The sequence below is a fragment of the Delphinapterus leucas genome, chromosome 8 (genome assembly GCF_059928025.1).
Source record: "Delphinapterus leucas isolate spDelLeu-1000000601 "Yukka" chromosome 8, BTC_Dleu_Yukka2, whole genome shotgun sequence".
NCBI lineage: Eukaryota > Metazoa > Chordata > Mammalia > Artiodactyla > Monodontidae > Delphinapterus > Delphinapterus leucas.
In genome coordinates this window covers 25,589,729-25,604,982 of record NC_143136.1, presented here as the reverse complement: position 1 = coordinate 25,604,982, position 15,254 = coordinate 25,589,729, and the positions used below count along the sequence as shown (strand labels likewise).

At 35.5% G+C, this 15,254-nt stretch overlaps 1 protein-coding gene across 1 annotated transcript in view; it reads right to left on the bottom strand.

The window, feature by feature from the left end:
• LOC149748524 (receptor tyrosine-protein kinase erbB-4) overlaps positions 1–15,254 on the bottom strand; it is a 166,504-nt gene that overhangs the window by 132,923 nt on the left and 18,327 nt on the right. The window lies entirely within an intron of this gene.

Sequence of the window (15,254 nt, the reverse complement as noted above, 5' to 3'; positions counted from 1 at the left end):
AAATGTTATATTCCAAATTTCAGACAAATAGGACTAAAAGAAGTATAGAAAAGAGTCACTAAATCTAGAAGTTACAAATTCACCTAAACAAAAAAGTTGACCAATTAAAATGATGCTAAGGATTAGGAAAATAAAGGCAATACAAGCCTCTTATGCATGCATTTGCACTACATTTCTAACTGTATCTTGAAAAGACAAGTAGGAATCCTTTACATAAATATTTTATGTTTATCAACTATCTTTTAAATCCTGGTTTAGTTGTACCAGAAATACACAAATACTCTTATCCAAGAGAGCTGTATCGACCACCTGAGCACTGAAGAACACTTACTTGCTCCAGGCCTGTGTATATCACAGTCTTGTGCTGATAAAAGGAAATGAAAGTGATTCTCCTAAGGCCCTGATGGATCAGCCATACATCTTCCACTCAAAGGTAAATGAAGTGTTTAATACACTGCTGCCTCAGGTCATATCTACTCTTTTATTTGTTTGAATTAATTTCCAATTGAATTATGTTTAGAGAATATGTGAGAATCAACCAGAAAGATTAGCAGTTAGCTTTAGAAATTTTATTTTGAAAGGTTATGAAATGTGCTTCAGTGATACATTGGTTGGTAAAGCCCATCCTTAGAATTCAAAAGAAATGCATTTTGGTTTTATTTCAACAGTATTTGTTTTTCAGGGCTTTATCCAAAGGTACCACTTTTAACGGTAGAGAGTAATTCCCCTGAAAATTGCCTTAAATCCAAGAAACAATATTTTAAGGAATATTTATATATTTAAATATATAAAAATATTTTTGCATACTGTTATGCAGAATGTCTATAAGAAGGAGAAGGGAAAAGGGATATTGAATAAATAAAAGATTATCTACTAAATATGTTGGCAAAATATGATCCTTAGGTCAAATCTAGCCTGTGGCCTGTTTTCATAGTGCCTACAAGCTAATTATATATGTATGTATATATATATATATATATATATATATAAAAATTTTATTTTTTACATTTTTAAAAGGATGTTAAAAAAAGAATAAGATGTGACAGAGACTAGAGACCATATATGGACTACAAAGCCCAAGGTATTTAAATACATGGCCCTTTAGCAAAAGTTTGCCAACTCTTGGTCTAAAAGGATATAGTGATAAGGAATGGATTTTGGTGGTAAGATGTATTAATTATCTTAGTGTAGTAAAGTGAGAAATTGTGGATATGTGTAAGAAAAGCAAGAGAATAATAAACAACACTGGACGTTATAAATCATGGTTTTGGTTAAAAGGAAACTGTAATGAATACAGCATTTAGAGATAATCTAGGAGGAAAAAGGAGCCATGCTGAACATTCCACTGTCATTACTACATTATATTAATGGTGATATTCAAAGACAAAATGTGATACCCACAATCAAATGGTGATTCCCACAGATTGCAAGTGAGACAGTTTTATGTACCAAACTGAACAAAAAGATCAGGAAATTGCAATTTTAAAAAAATGGGAAGAGAAAAGATATGTAAGCTCCAAAAGTTTCAATGACTGCCGTGTCCGTTACTCAAAATCCTTTAGAGTATTTAATCTTACATTTTAAAATAAGAAATTATACACATAAAACAGTGCATAGAGAAGAAAGTTCCTTCCCAAATATATGCCACTCTTTAGAAGTAGCACCGCTAATAGTTTTTAGGTTATACAGCCTTCCATGTATTTTTCTATGCATTTATTTATTTATGCAAATATACATATAACATTGGCTTCTATTTGTTTATTTTACACAAATTGAAATATATGGATTTCTTAGTACCTTCCTTTTAAAATTTTGTATGTTAAATGATTCCAAGGTCTTACAGATCTTTCCATGTTAGTATCATATAGGAGTACTTCATTATTTACAATTACGTCACAAATTATTGAATACATACATATGCGTATGTAACAGAATTAATTTCCTCTCTTTTAGATAATTCCTCTTTTATACATATAGATAGTTCTCTATTTTGATATTATGAATAGTGTACAACATTTTGCTCATGTCTTTTGTACCTTTTTTACTTCCTCTTAGTGTACCTCAGGCTCAGTTGTCACTTTCAAATTCCTGTTTGCATAGATATTTCCTTACTATTCTTAAGCACTCTTCCTAAAAGGGCTCTTATTTCTTTAAATAATTGGATAACCATAATTCTTACATTATTTTAAAGTTGGATTTTTGAAAGAAAGAACCATTTGGCAAATATTGAGTGATCTGTTTGAATATAGATATGGGTATTGATAGATAAAGATCCAGAATTATCCAAATATGTGACCTTCTGCCTCAGAAAATGGTGAGCTCCTTGTAATTAGAAATATCTAAATATGGACTGGACAACCTATTACAGGGTCATTTCAGAAGAGATTAAAGAACTCAGTGAGTGGTAAGTCTAGATCCTAACCTTGAGATACTTTAAAAAAAAAGTTAGGACTAATTATATGCAGCACATGACCACTTGCATTTTATTTAAATTAATCCATATATATATAAAATAACACTGGGCTAAAAAAAAAAACATGGACTGAAATCTTTTGTCAAATATGCAATAAAAACTACTTAACTTGACAAATGTAGTAAGTCTGCCTAATATCTTTGTACTCATAATTAGTAAAGAGTAAAAATTTCCCAAAAGATTGACTTTGTATGATTTCATGTAAACTGTAACTAGATATCAATAGTGCACTCTCATAACTATTGCTGCAACATGACTAATTATTCATGATTCTTGAAAACGCTGCTGCAGAAATATTTACTATGATTTATTCCTATCTGCCCTTAGCAAATGATCCTTTCAGTTTTGTATTCTTTTCAAAGCAGGGATTCCTTGCCATCATACAGATAATTATTTACCCTTAAGTATTTTTGTGCAGTAAGTGTGCTGGTTGAGTCATGCAGGCTGAGCCTCCTACCTTTCCTCCTAGCACTGTGACATAACTCAAAGGTATACTTAGGACTTGGGACAACAGAGAAGTATGTATCAGCATGCTAGTAAATGGCAGGTTCAGCTCAGAAGACAGCGGATTTTATTTTCCCATCCTCTCTAAAAGGTCTTGCTATTCCTTCAGTAGGAACAGCACTCTCTTTAAGATCTCCTATGGAAATTAACTTTGGAAACTCTCCATCCTCTTACAGGGCATCATTACATTTTGCCCTCTGATGATAATCATCATAATTTGGAATGGCCAGTGGCAACTATGTCTTTGACATTTATTATACTATCTTTAGTGGTCTTTTTACCATAGTCATAAGGGATTTGTAACAGTAGTGATATTAATTGAGACCATTATCTTGCCTCTCATGCTAAATTTTGGGTCAAATGATTGGTATAAGTCTAAATGAGCAGTCAGGGATGAAAAGGACAAAGGAATAGGAGGAAAATACATGACTACTTTGAGTCCTGCTGCATACTGAGAGGTAATTCACACAAATCAGCTAGACAAAAACAGATGGGATGAGGGAGAGAGGGAGAGAGTTGACTAATGACACCTGACTGCCAAATGACCCTGTGGGTTTGAATGCTGGCAGGACACCTAAAGCCCTGCCAGCAGCCACTTGGAACTGCCCAGTTCTCACATTTCATTTAACAGGCTAACCTTGGTCTTTCTATTGTTATCATCACTAGGGAAACTTATACAATATCAAATCATGATCCAGGAAATACACATTCTAACTGGACTCTCTTCTTATAGAAGCTATGTGTTACCAAACTCTTAAGGAGTTTATTGTCATAACTTTGTTTCCAACAGGGAAAATTTGATACATTTGTTCTTTTAAGAGGCTCTTTTGTAAACTTATAGTATGTGGCACTGTTTGTGGCTTAATAAGAGCTGTGGTGAAAAAGAAGAAATTATTCTGAGAATATGACTATATTATTAGATACTTTTCTCATGGTAAAATATCTTTGATTCTGATGAGTGAGGAGTTTCTAACACTTATATAATGGACTCCTACCTATCTCCTATTCTCTCGCTCACTTTTAACTTTTAATCTCTTTTCAACTACAAAATTAATGTTCATGGATGTATATTGAAATACAGCCTGGGCTTGGAATCAAGAATGTTAGGTGCCCCTATTGGCTATTACTACAAACTGGCTAAGTAATCTAAAAACTAACTTGGTGTCCCTGTGCTTAAGTTTTCCTATATCTAAAAAGGGAATAATATATTCTTTCTAGTGCTGCTATGAACAATAATGAGAAAAAATATGTGTGTATAAAAAGTATAAAATCTAGATTACTAAGCTTATATGGATAGTTTGCTTCCAGTGAAAGTGCAAAAGTTCTTAGCCAATTAAAAAATTAATAAAAACACTTTAAAATCTTTCTATTTTAGCCAAGAAGCCTTAGAATGCTGATAGTAATTATCACATGCATGTATAAGCAGAATTTATGGATCTTTAAAAACCTATACATGTTCTTGAAGAACCTTATCCCTCATTTTTTGTCTTTAAGGAACAGTAAGATTATTTTGGAAGTGTGAACTGGGAATACAGACTGAGGTCTAGGCCATATTTCATATTTCTAAACTATATAATGTGAAATGATCATTACTATTGCCATTTGAAAAGTGATTCTCCCCCCTTACCCTCTTCTGCCCCTAGTAACTTGGAGAAGAGATTGAAATGAATACCAAGGGGAAGATGACCTGCATTCTAGAATTTTAAAAATTTCAAGCTGAAACAAAATGTTTAGGAACCAATCTGTTCAACTTGATAATGAAATTACTCCCTCTTTCATACCCCCATCATTTCCCACGTTTGAATCTAAAATGGACTCTAAGCTTATTACAATTTATTTAGTTAACTGATGAATAAAGGCAATTGGGTATGGAAACAAACAAACTACAAACCCTAGATCGTGAGAGCTGAGGTCCCCTGGAATCAGGCAGTGGATATTCCATATGCTAGCAGTTGGGGAAGAGGCAAGTCCTCAGACGTAACAAACATAACTTGGAAGGTAAGCCTTGGAAAAGTTGCAATCTCTAGGCCCTGGAGTTCAGAGACAGATGAGAGAATGCTTGCGTAGTGTGGGAAGAGGGTAGGTACCAGGGACAGCCATCCAGAACAAAAGGGAGAAAAATATATGATCAATGAAGATGGTTGTAGAATTCTTAAATTTAAGGAAGAAGCAAGGGAGAAGGAAATCAAAGAGAAGTAAGCCATCAAAGAATGGTAGAAATAAAGAACTAAATCGCTGAGACATGTGCCCTCATAATATGACTGCAACTCACTTTGAATTCTTAGGACTCAAGATAGGTTTCTGGAGAACCAATGAACTTTAATTAGGGTGCTTTGGCTCACAAAGCAACATATTATCAATCACCCTCTCTCTTTCCACCCTTCTCCCAACCAAGGTAGAGCAGAAAGATCTCTTGTTATAACAGTTTTATTATTAAGGACAAAGCTTTTCTTTATTCCTTAATTGTAGTAATGCTAATTTAATTAAATTATAAAGATAAAATACTGTAAAATGTATACACGTAAAGTAAGACTGGAACTTTTTCTTTAGTTTTTTTTTTAATTACACTGAAAATTAGTGTAAAAATTAAAGATATATCAATTTTCCTAATGGTTTTCACCCACCTCTGTGGGTGAGCCTGACATTCTCAAGGGTCTTACCATTTTCTCAACTAGTCTAATAGTAAAGATACTGTATATTTTTCCATATACTACAATGGTTTATGATGATGTTTATAAACAGAACAAAGGATATATAATTTCTTTAACATATCAGGCTCAATTTGTTTGCAAATATATTTAACTAGTTGAAAAATCTCAAAAGACTAAAAAACACTTTTAAGAAATACTAAGAAGAGTATCTTAAAACCATGTAATTTTGCAATGAGAGAGGTAGGAACATAAGACAATTTGGAAAGCATTTCTCAGAGGTATAAAATTTTAAATTGTCCACTTTCGTAAGTCAATACCTCATTTTTAAAAACATTTTCCTGGGAATTCCCTGGTGGTCCAATGGTTAGGACTTGGCGCTTTCACTGCAGGGGCCTGGGTTCGATCCCGGGTTGAGGAATTAAGATCCCTCAAGCCACTCCATGCAGCCAAAAAACAAACAAACAAAAAAACATTTTCTTTCAAAAGGAAAACTTTAGATTTCCAAGTGCTTTTATGTTACTGTAACTTCTATTCAGGAAAAAAGAGAAGATGGTTGAAGAAAGTATGTTTCCTTAAAGTGCATTCTTTGTTATCAAGATAAATATAGCTTCCAAATATAACATTAAAGTCCAACTCAACATTAAAAATACTTTAGTGAATTTAAAATTTATCCCTGTACCACATAAATACAGACAGAATTGAGTTACAGCCTTAATAAAAGTAATGAAACAAGTCAAAATTGAAGTTCATTTAGTATTCTATCAATGTGTAATGTTATAATACAAAGGCAACTTCTCTATAACTTTCCCTAACTTCCTTTTTCTCCAATCATTGTCAAGGACAGCTTTTTAAAAATCTTCTTTAAAATCTGAGATGTTATATGCGCACTTACATTAGGAAATTACCATCATCATTCAAAATATAATTTGAGAAATTTAAATGAAAATAGACTCTCTCTGCAAGAGCACTGGAATCACAGCTAATTGCTGAACAATTATCAAGAGGAAGACACTGGAACTCACCAAAAAAGATACCCCACATCCAAAGACAAAGGAGAAGCCACAGTGAGACAGTAGGAAGGGCACAATCACAATAAAATCAAATCCCATAACTGCTGGGTGGGAGATGCACAAACTGAAGAACAATTATACCAAAGAACTCCACCCACTGGGGTGAAGGTCCTGAGCCCCATGTTAGGCTTCCAACCTGGGGGCGCAGAAGCAGGAAGAGGAATTCCAGAGAATCAGACTTTGAAGGCTAGCGGGATTTGATTGCAAGACTTCAACAGGATGGGGGGAAACAGAGACTCCACCCTTGGAGGGCACACACAAAGTAGTTTACACACCAGGACCCAGGGGGAAGAAGCAGTGACCCCATAGGAAACTGAACCAGGCCTATCTGCTAGTGCTGGAGGGTCTCCTGCAGAGGCGGAGGTGGCTATGGTTCACTGTGGGGGCAAGGACACTGGCAGCAGAATTTCTGGGAAGTACTCCTTGACACGAGACCACCATGAGCCCCACCAAAGAGCCTGTAGGCTCCAGTGTTGGGTCACATCAGGCCAAACAACCAACAGGGAGGGAACTCAGCCCTGTCCATCAGCAGACAAGCAGATTAAAGTTTTACTGAGCTCTGCCCACCAGAGCAATACCCAGCTCTACCAACCACCAGTCCCTCCCATTAGGAAGCTTGAACAAGCCTCTAAGATAGCCTCATCCACCACAGGGCAGACAGCAGAAGCAAGAAGAACTACAATTCTGCAGCCTGTGGAATGAAAACCACGTTCACAGACAGATAGACAAAATGAAAAGGCAGAGGACTATGTACCAGATGAAGGAACAAGAAAAACAACTAAATGAAAATGGAGATAGGCAAGCTTCCAGAAACAAGAATTCAAAATAATGATACTGAAGATGATTCAGGACCTCAGAAAAAGAATGGAGGCAAAGATCAAGAAGATGCAAGAAATGTTTAACAAAGACCTAGAAGAATTAAAGACAAACACCTAGAAGAATTAAAGAACAAACAAACAGAGATGAACAATACAATAACTGAAATGAAAACTACACTAGAAGGAATCAATAGCAGAATAACTGAGGCAGAAGAACGGATAAGTGACCTGGAAGCATGAATGGTGGAACTCACTGCCACCACTGGAACAGAATAAAGAAAAAAGAATGAAAAGAAATGAAGGCAGCCTAAGACACCTCCGTACAACCAATATCCACATTATAGGCGTCCCAGAAGGAGAAGAGAGAGAGAAAAGAACTGAGAAAATATTTGATGAGATTATAGTCAAAATTTCCCTAACATGGGAAAGGAAATAGCCACCCAAGTCCAGGAAGCACAGAGAGTCCCAGGCAGGATAAACCCAAGGAGAAACACGCCGAGACACATAGTAATCAAATTGACAAAAATTAAAGGCAAAGAAAAATTACTGAAATCAACAAGGGAAAAATGACAAATAACATACAAGGGAACTCCCATAAGATTAACAGCTGATTTCTCAGCAGAAACTCTACAAGCCAGAAGGGAGTGGCACAATATATTTAAAGTGATGAAAGGGAAAAACTTACAACCAAGATTACTCTACTCGGCAAGGATCTCATTCAGATTTGATGGAGAAATCAAAAGCTTTACAGACAAGAAAAAGCTAAGAATAATCAGCACCACCATACCAGCTCTACAACAAATGCTAAAGGAACTTCTCTAAGTGAGAAACACAAAAGAAGAAAAGGACCTACAAAAACAAAACAAAAATAATTAAGAAAACGGTAATAGGAAAATTTATATTGATAATTACCTTAAACGTGAATGGATTAAATGCTCCAACCAAAAAGACACAGGCTCACTGAATGGATACAAAAACAAGGCCCATATATATGCTGTCTACAAGAGACCCACTTCAGACCTAGGGACTGAAAGTGAGGGGATGGAAAAAAGATATTCCATGCAAATGGAAATCAAAAGAAAGCTGGAGTAGCAATACTCATATCAGATAAAATAGACTTTAAAATAAAGAATGTTACAAGAGACAAGGAAGGACACTACATAATGGTGAAGGGAGCAATCTAAGAAGATGATATAACAATTATAAATATATATGTACCCAACATAGGAGAACCTCAGGACATAAGGCAAAGGCTAACAGCTATAAAAGAGGAAATTGACATTAACAGAGTAATAGTGTGGGACTTTAACATTTCACTTACACCAATGGACAGATGACCCAAACAGAAAATTAATAAGGAAACACAAGCTTTAAATGACACAATAGAGCAGATAGATTTAATTGATATTTATAGGACATTCCATCCAAAAATAGCAGATTACACTTTCTTCTCAAGTGCACACAGAACATTCTCCAGGATAGATCACATCTTGCGGCACAAATCAAGCCTCAGTAAATTTAAGAAAACTGAAATCATATCAAGTATCTTTTCCAACCACAATACTATGAGATTAGAAATCAATTACAGGGGAAAAAAATGTAAAAACACAAACACATGGAGGCTAAACAATATGTTACTAAATACCCAAGAGATCACTGAAGAAATCGAAGAGGAAATCAAAATTACCTACTAGAGACAAATGACAATGAAAACATGACGATCCAAACCTATGGGATGCAGCAAAAGCAGTTCTAAAAGGGAAGTTTATAGCAATACAATCCTACCTCAATAAACAAGAAACACCTCAAATAAACAATCTAACCTTACACCTAAACGAACTAGAGAAAGAAGAACAAACAAAATCCAAGTTAGTACAAGGAAAGAAATCATAAAGTTCAGAGCAGAAATAAATAAATAGAAACAAAGAAAATGAGAGCAAAGGTCAATAAAATTAAAAGCTGGTTTTTTGAGAAGATAAACAAAATTGATAAACCCTTAGCCAGACTCATCAAGAAAAAGAGGTAGAGGACTCAAATCAATAAGATTAGAAATGAAAAAGGAGAAGTTACAACAGACACCGCAGAGATACAAAACATCCTAAGAGACTACTACAAGCAACACTATGCCAATAAAATGGACAACCTGGAAGTAATAGACAAATTCTTAGAAAGGTATAACCTTCCAAGACAGAACCAGGAAGAAATAGAAAATATGAACAGACCAATCACAAGTAATGAAATTGAAACTGTGATTAAAAATCTGCCAAGAAACAAAAGCCCAGGACCGGATGGCTTCACAGGTGAATTCTATCAAAAATTCAGAGAAGAGCTAACACCCATCCTTCTCAAACTCTTCAAAGAAATTGCAGAGGAAGGAACACTCCCAAACTCATTCTATGAGGCCACTATCACCCTGATACCAAAACCAGACGAAGATACTACAAAAAAAGAAAACTACAGACCAATATCACTGATGAATATAGATGCAAAAAATCCTCAACAAAATACTAGCAAACAGAATCCAATAACACATTAAAAGTATCACACACCATGATCAAGTGGGATTTATCCCTGGGATGCAAGGATTCTTCAGCATACGCAAATCAATCAATGTGATACACCATATTAACAAATTGAAGAATAAAAATCATATGATCATCTCAATAGATGCAGAAAAAGCTTTTGACAAAATCCAACACACATTTATGATAAAAACTCTCCAGAAAGTGGGCATAGAGGGAACCTACCTCCCCACAATAAAGGCCATATATGACAAACCCACAGCAAACATCATTCTCAATGGTGAAAAACTGAAAGAATTTTCTCTAAGATCAGGAACAAGATAAGGATGTCCACTCTAGACACTCTTATTCAACATAGTTTTGGAAGTCCTAGCCACGGCAATCAGAGAAGAAAAAGAAATAAGAGGAATAGAAATTGGAAGAGAAGAAGTAAAACATTCACTGTTTGTAGATGCCATGATACTATACATAGATAATCCTAAGGATGCCACCAGAAAACTCCTAGAGCTAATCAATGCATTTGGTAAAGTCGCAGGATACAACATTAATGCACAGAAATCTCTTGCATTCCTATACACTAACAATGAAGATCAGAAAGAGAAATTAAGGAAACAATCCCATTCACCATTACAACAAAAAGAATAAAATACCTAGGAATAAACCTACCTAAGGAGGTAAAAGACCTGTACTCAGAAAACTGTAAGACACTGATGAAAGAAATCAAAATGACACAAACAGATGGAGAGATATACCATGTTCTTGGATTGGAAGAATCAATATTGTGAAAATGACTAAACTACCTAAAGCAATCTACAGATTCAATGCAATCCCTATCAAATTACCAATGGCAGTTTTTACAGAACTAGAACCAAAAATCTTAAAACTTGTATGGAGACACAAAAGACCCTGAATAGTCAAAGCAAACTTGAGGGAATAAAACAGAGCTGGAAGAATCAGACTCCCTGACTTCAGACTATATTACAAAGCTACAGTAATCAAGACAATATGGTACTGGCACAAAAACAGAAATATAGATCAATGGAACAAGGTAGAAAGCCCAGAGATAAACCCACACACCTATGGTCAACTAATCTATGCCAAAGAGGCAAGGATATACAATGGAGAAAAGATAGTCTCTTTAATAAGTGGTGCTGGGAAACTGCACAGCTACATGTAAAAGAATGAAATTAGAACACTCCCTAACACCATACACAAAAATAAACTCAAAATTGATTACAGACCTAAATGTAAGACCGGACACTATAAACCTCTTAGAGGAAAATAGGAAGAACACTCTTTGACATAAATCACAGCAAGATCTTTTCTGACCACCTCCTAGAGTAATGGAAATAAAAATAAAAGTAAACAAATGGGATCTAATGAAACTTTAAAGCTTTTGCACAGCAAAGTATAAACAAGACAAAAAGACAACACTCAAAATGAGAGAAAATATTTGCAAACGAATCAACAGACAATGGACTAATCTCCAAAATATATAAACAGCTCAGGCAACTCAATATTAAAAAAAAACAAACAACCCAATCCAAAAATGGGCAGAAGACCTAAATAGACATTTCTCCAAAGAAGACATACAGATGGCCAAGAGGCACATGGAAAGATGCTCAACATCACTAATTATTAGAGAAATGCAAATCAAAACTACAATGAGGTATTACTTCACACCGTTTACAATGGGCATCATGAGAAAATCTACAAACAACAAATGCTGAAAAGGGTGTGTAGAAAAGGGTATCATCTTGCACTGTTGGTGGGAATGTAAATTGATACAGCCACTATGGAGAACAGTACAGAGGTTCCTTAGAAAATTAAAAATAGAATTACCATATGACCCAACAATCCCACTTCTGGGCATATACCCAGAGAGATTCAATATTAATGAGTGCCTATTTATAATATACATATTGTAATATACATACACATACATATTGTATTGTATACATATACAATAGCCAGGTCATGAAGGCAACCTAAATGCCCATCAACAGATGAATGGATAAAGAAGAAGTGGTACATATATTCAATGGAATATTACTCGGCAATAAAAAAGGTACGAAATTGGGTCATCTGTAGAGACATGGATGGACCTAGAGACTGTCATACAGAGTGAAGTAAGTCAGAAAGAGAAAAACAAATATTGTATATTAACACATACATGTGGAATCTAGAAAAATGGTACAGATGAACTGCTTTGCAAGGCAGAAATAGAGACACAGATGTACAGAACATACGTATGGACACCAAGGGGGAAAATGGGGTGGGGGCCGATGAATTGGGAGATTGGGATTGACATATATACACTAATATGTATAAAATGGATAACTAATAAAAAAAGTAAAGTAAACAGTAGCACTGAAAAGGAAATTAAACGAAAATAAATTAACTCTGTGTAACAGATATAAATTAAGGCAAACTCAGAAACATCCAATAATAGGTGTCCATACTGGTTTCTTCCTTAATGTTCACTATAACAAAAAAAAGTACAAACTTTTTGTCATTTAGTATTCTTTAAAATATATAAGCGGATCATAGAATCTTCAACTTGAAGGCTTGAGCATAATCTAGTACTCCCTTCTCCCACTATAGGCATTCCTTTCACAACACCTCAGGCATGAGAAAATCTATACTTTACCTGAATACTTCCATTGACAGAGAGATAATAACTTTATGAAGCATCCCATTCTATTTTTATATAAATCCAGATGTTAAGTGTATCTTCCTTGTATAGTAAAGAGTCAAATCTACCTTCCTGTAATCTCCACACTTGGTGTTTTTTCTACCAAATTTTAGATAACAAAATAATTTTACTCTTTTTCCAAGTTATAACTCTTTGAAAATTTAAAGACAATTATTGGATCTCTTACTAAGGTCTGTTTCCTAGACATAAAATTCTCCAGATGTTTCTCATACCGTGTGATTCCCTGACCACTCACTAGTCTAGTTTCTCTTTTCTTAATTTCATTATACCTAAAATTGACCCAGAAAGCAGCATAATATTCTCTATATAATCTGTACAGGATCAGCAAACCTTCTTATTCTGGACATTGTATATTTGCTAAGGAAGGTCAAGGTGAAATAATGTGTTAGAGTACCACAACAAAGCACTCCTAACTAAGGTTCTTGTCTGGATTCTTAGAACTTATGGCGTGCATATATGTGATATCCAGGGAATCTGAGAGCCCCATGTGTTTGATGTGAATATGAACATGTGTATGTTGTAGGGTAGAAAGCATATAACTTCATTGGATTATTTAATGAGTTCATTTCATTATTTAATGACTTCTTGCAGTTCAGAACCACAGTCCCTTTAATATGCAGTACCGTTTAACCAGTTTTCCCTGTCTTAACTGTGTGCACTGACTATATAAAACAAAGTAGTATAGGAATCTGAATTTTACTCATCTTTATCACAGTATTAACTCCAGATACATGAAATATTTGATTTTTTCATTTTAAAAATGTTATCAATTCCTGCCAGCTTTATCTAAGTTAAAGCAAAGCATACCTTCATCCATGCAATCAATAAAACATACGACCTAACAGGGCTAGGAATAAAAGTCTCTAATATACTACTAGAATCACCAAGGTTGCTGTTGGTATATTAATCAAAGCTATTTGGTAAGATTATTTCTACCAAATCAGCACTGAAAAATCTTTTTTTTTTTTTTTTGTGGTACGCGGGCCTCTCACTGTTGTGGCCTCTCCTGTTGCGGAGCACAGGCTCCGGACACGCAGGCTCAGCGGCCACGGCTCACGGGCCCAGCCGCTCCGCAGCATGTGGGATCTTCCCGGACCGGGGCACGAACTCGTATCCCCTGCATCGGCAGGCGGACTCTCAACCACTGCGCCACCAGGGAAGCCCAAAAAAATCTTAGTTGTCCCTTAATGTTTCATGTCCTCATCAATGGTGAAAAATTTACAAATACCTTGCCAAAATGAGATACCTTGTCTGTAGAATTTTTCTGACCCATCCATCTAATAAACCTGTGGATTTCATTTGTTTTAAGTGAGTATACCTCAATCTCTGTGGAATCCTCCCTTACCTAAGAATTCAGAATCATCTGTATAATAACTAGTGACTCAGATACAGTTTTCCATAGTCTGCACTTTTTTTTTTTTTCAGTACTCGGGCCTCTCACTGATGTGGCCTCTCCCGTTGCAGAGCACAGGCTCCGGACGCGCAGGCTCAGCAGCCATGGCTCACGGGCCCAGCCGCTCCGCGGCATGTGGGATCTTCCCGGACCGGAGCACGAACCCGTGTCCCCTGCATCGGCAGGCGGACTCTCAACCACTCGCCACCAGGGACGCCCAAAGTCTGCACTTTTAAATAAATAAATAACATCTTTCATACACTTAAAGCTTTCTGGTCCTCTTCCTGGTTTCCATAATGCTTCAGTAATTCTAGTTAGGGTCCCAGGAGCTAGCTACACATCATTGGAATATAATTCATTTCAAGTCATTTAAAGGACAGAGTCAGTTTCTCTCTTCATCTGTCTGATGTTTTAGTACCATACGAATATGCCTCCTCTAACCCTGCCAGTGTCAAGATGATTCTCCCTAAGACAGAAGGCAGAAATAAGAGAGGTTTTTTTTTTTTAATTTTGTTTGTTTTGGTTTGGTTTGGTTTTAATGTTCTCTTTATCATGACTTAATGTTCCCCAAGCAGTGGAACAATTCTTTCTTATGTTGAGAACTTAAATTTTTGAAATCCTTTCCATTGCTAGTTGTACTTTACATAGCCTCAACTCACTCTATACTGTAGCCTTCATGATAATGTTATTTTCAAGTTTGTACCAGACTTCATCACATGTCCTTGATTTTATAAGCTGTTTTCTTGTGTACGTCTTTGATATATCCATAAGTCATGCAAAATGCCTACTAAGTCCCAGTCTAGTAAGTCTTGGTGATATTGCTGATACCAAATTTATTGCCTTGAGAAAACAATTCAAGATTGTTTTGCTTATTATTCATTCTCTAAGTATTATTATAAAGATATCTGCACTCATATTGTCCATGACCCACCTGCTGATATGCGAGTTTGTGTAACAAATATACATATATATTTATATTTGATTTTTTAACATATATTTACCATATATTTATTTTGAGCACCCACTCTGCAGTAAACATTGTGCTGACTGGTAGAATCACAAATGCAAAGAATACGTAGTATTCAAGAATCACTGTCCAGTAGGGGA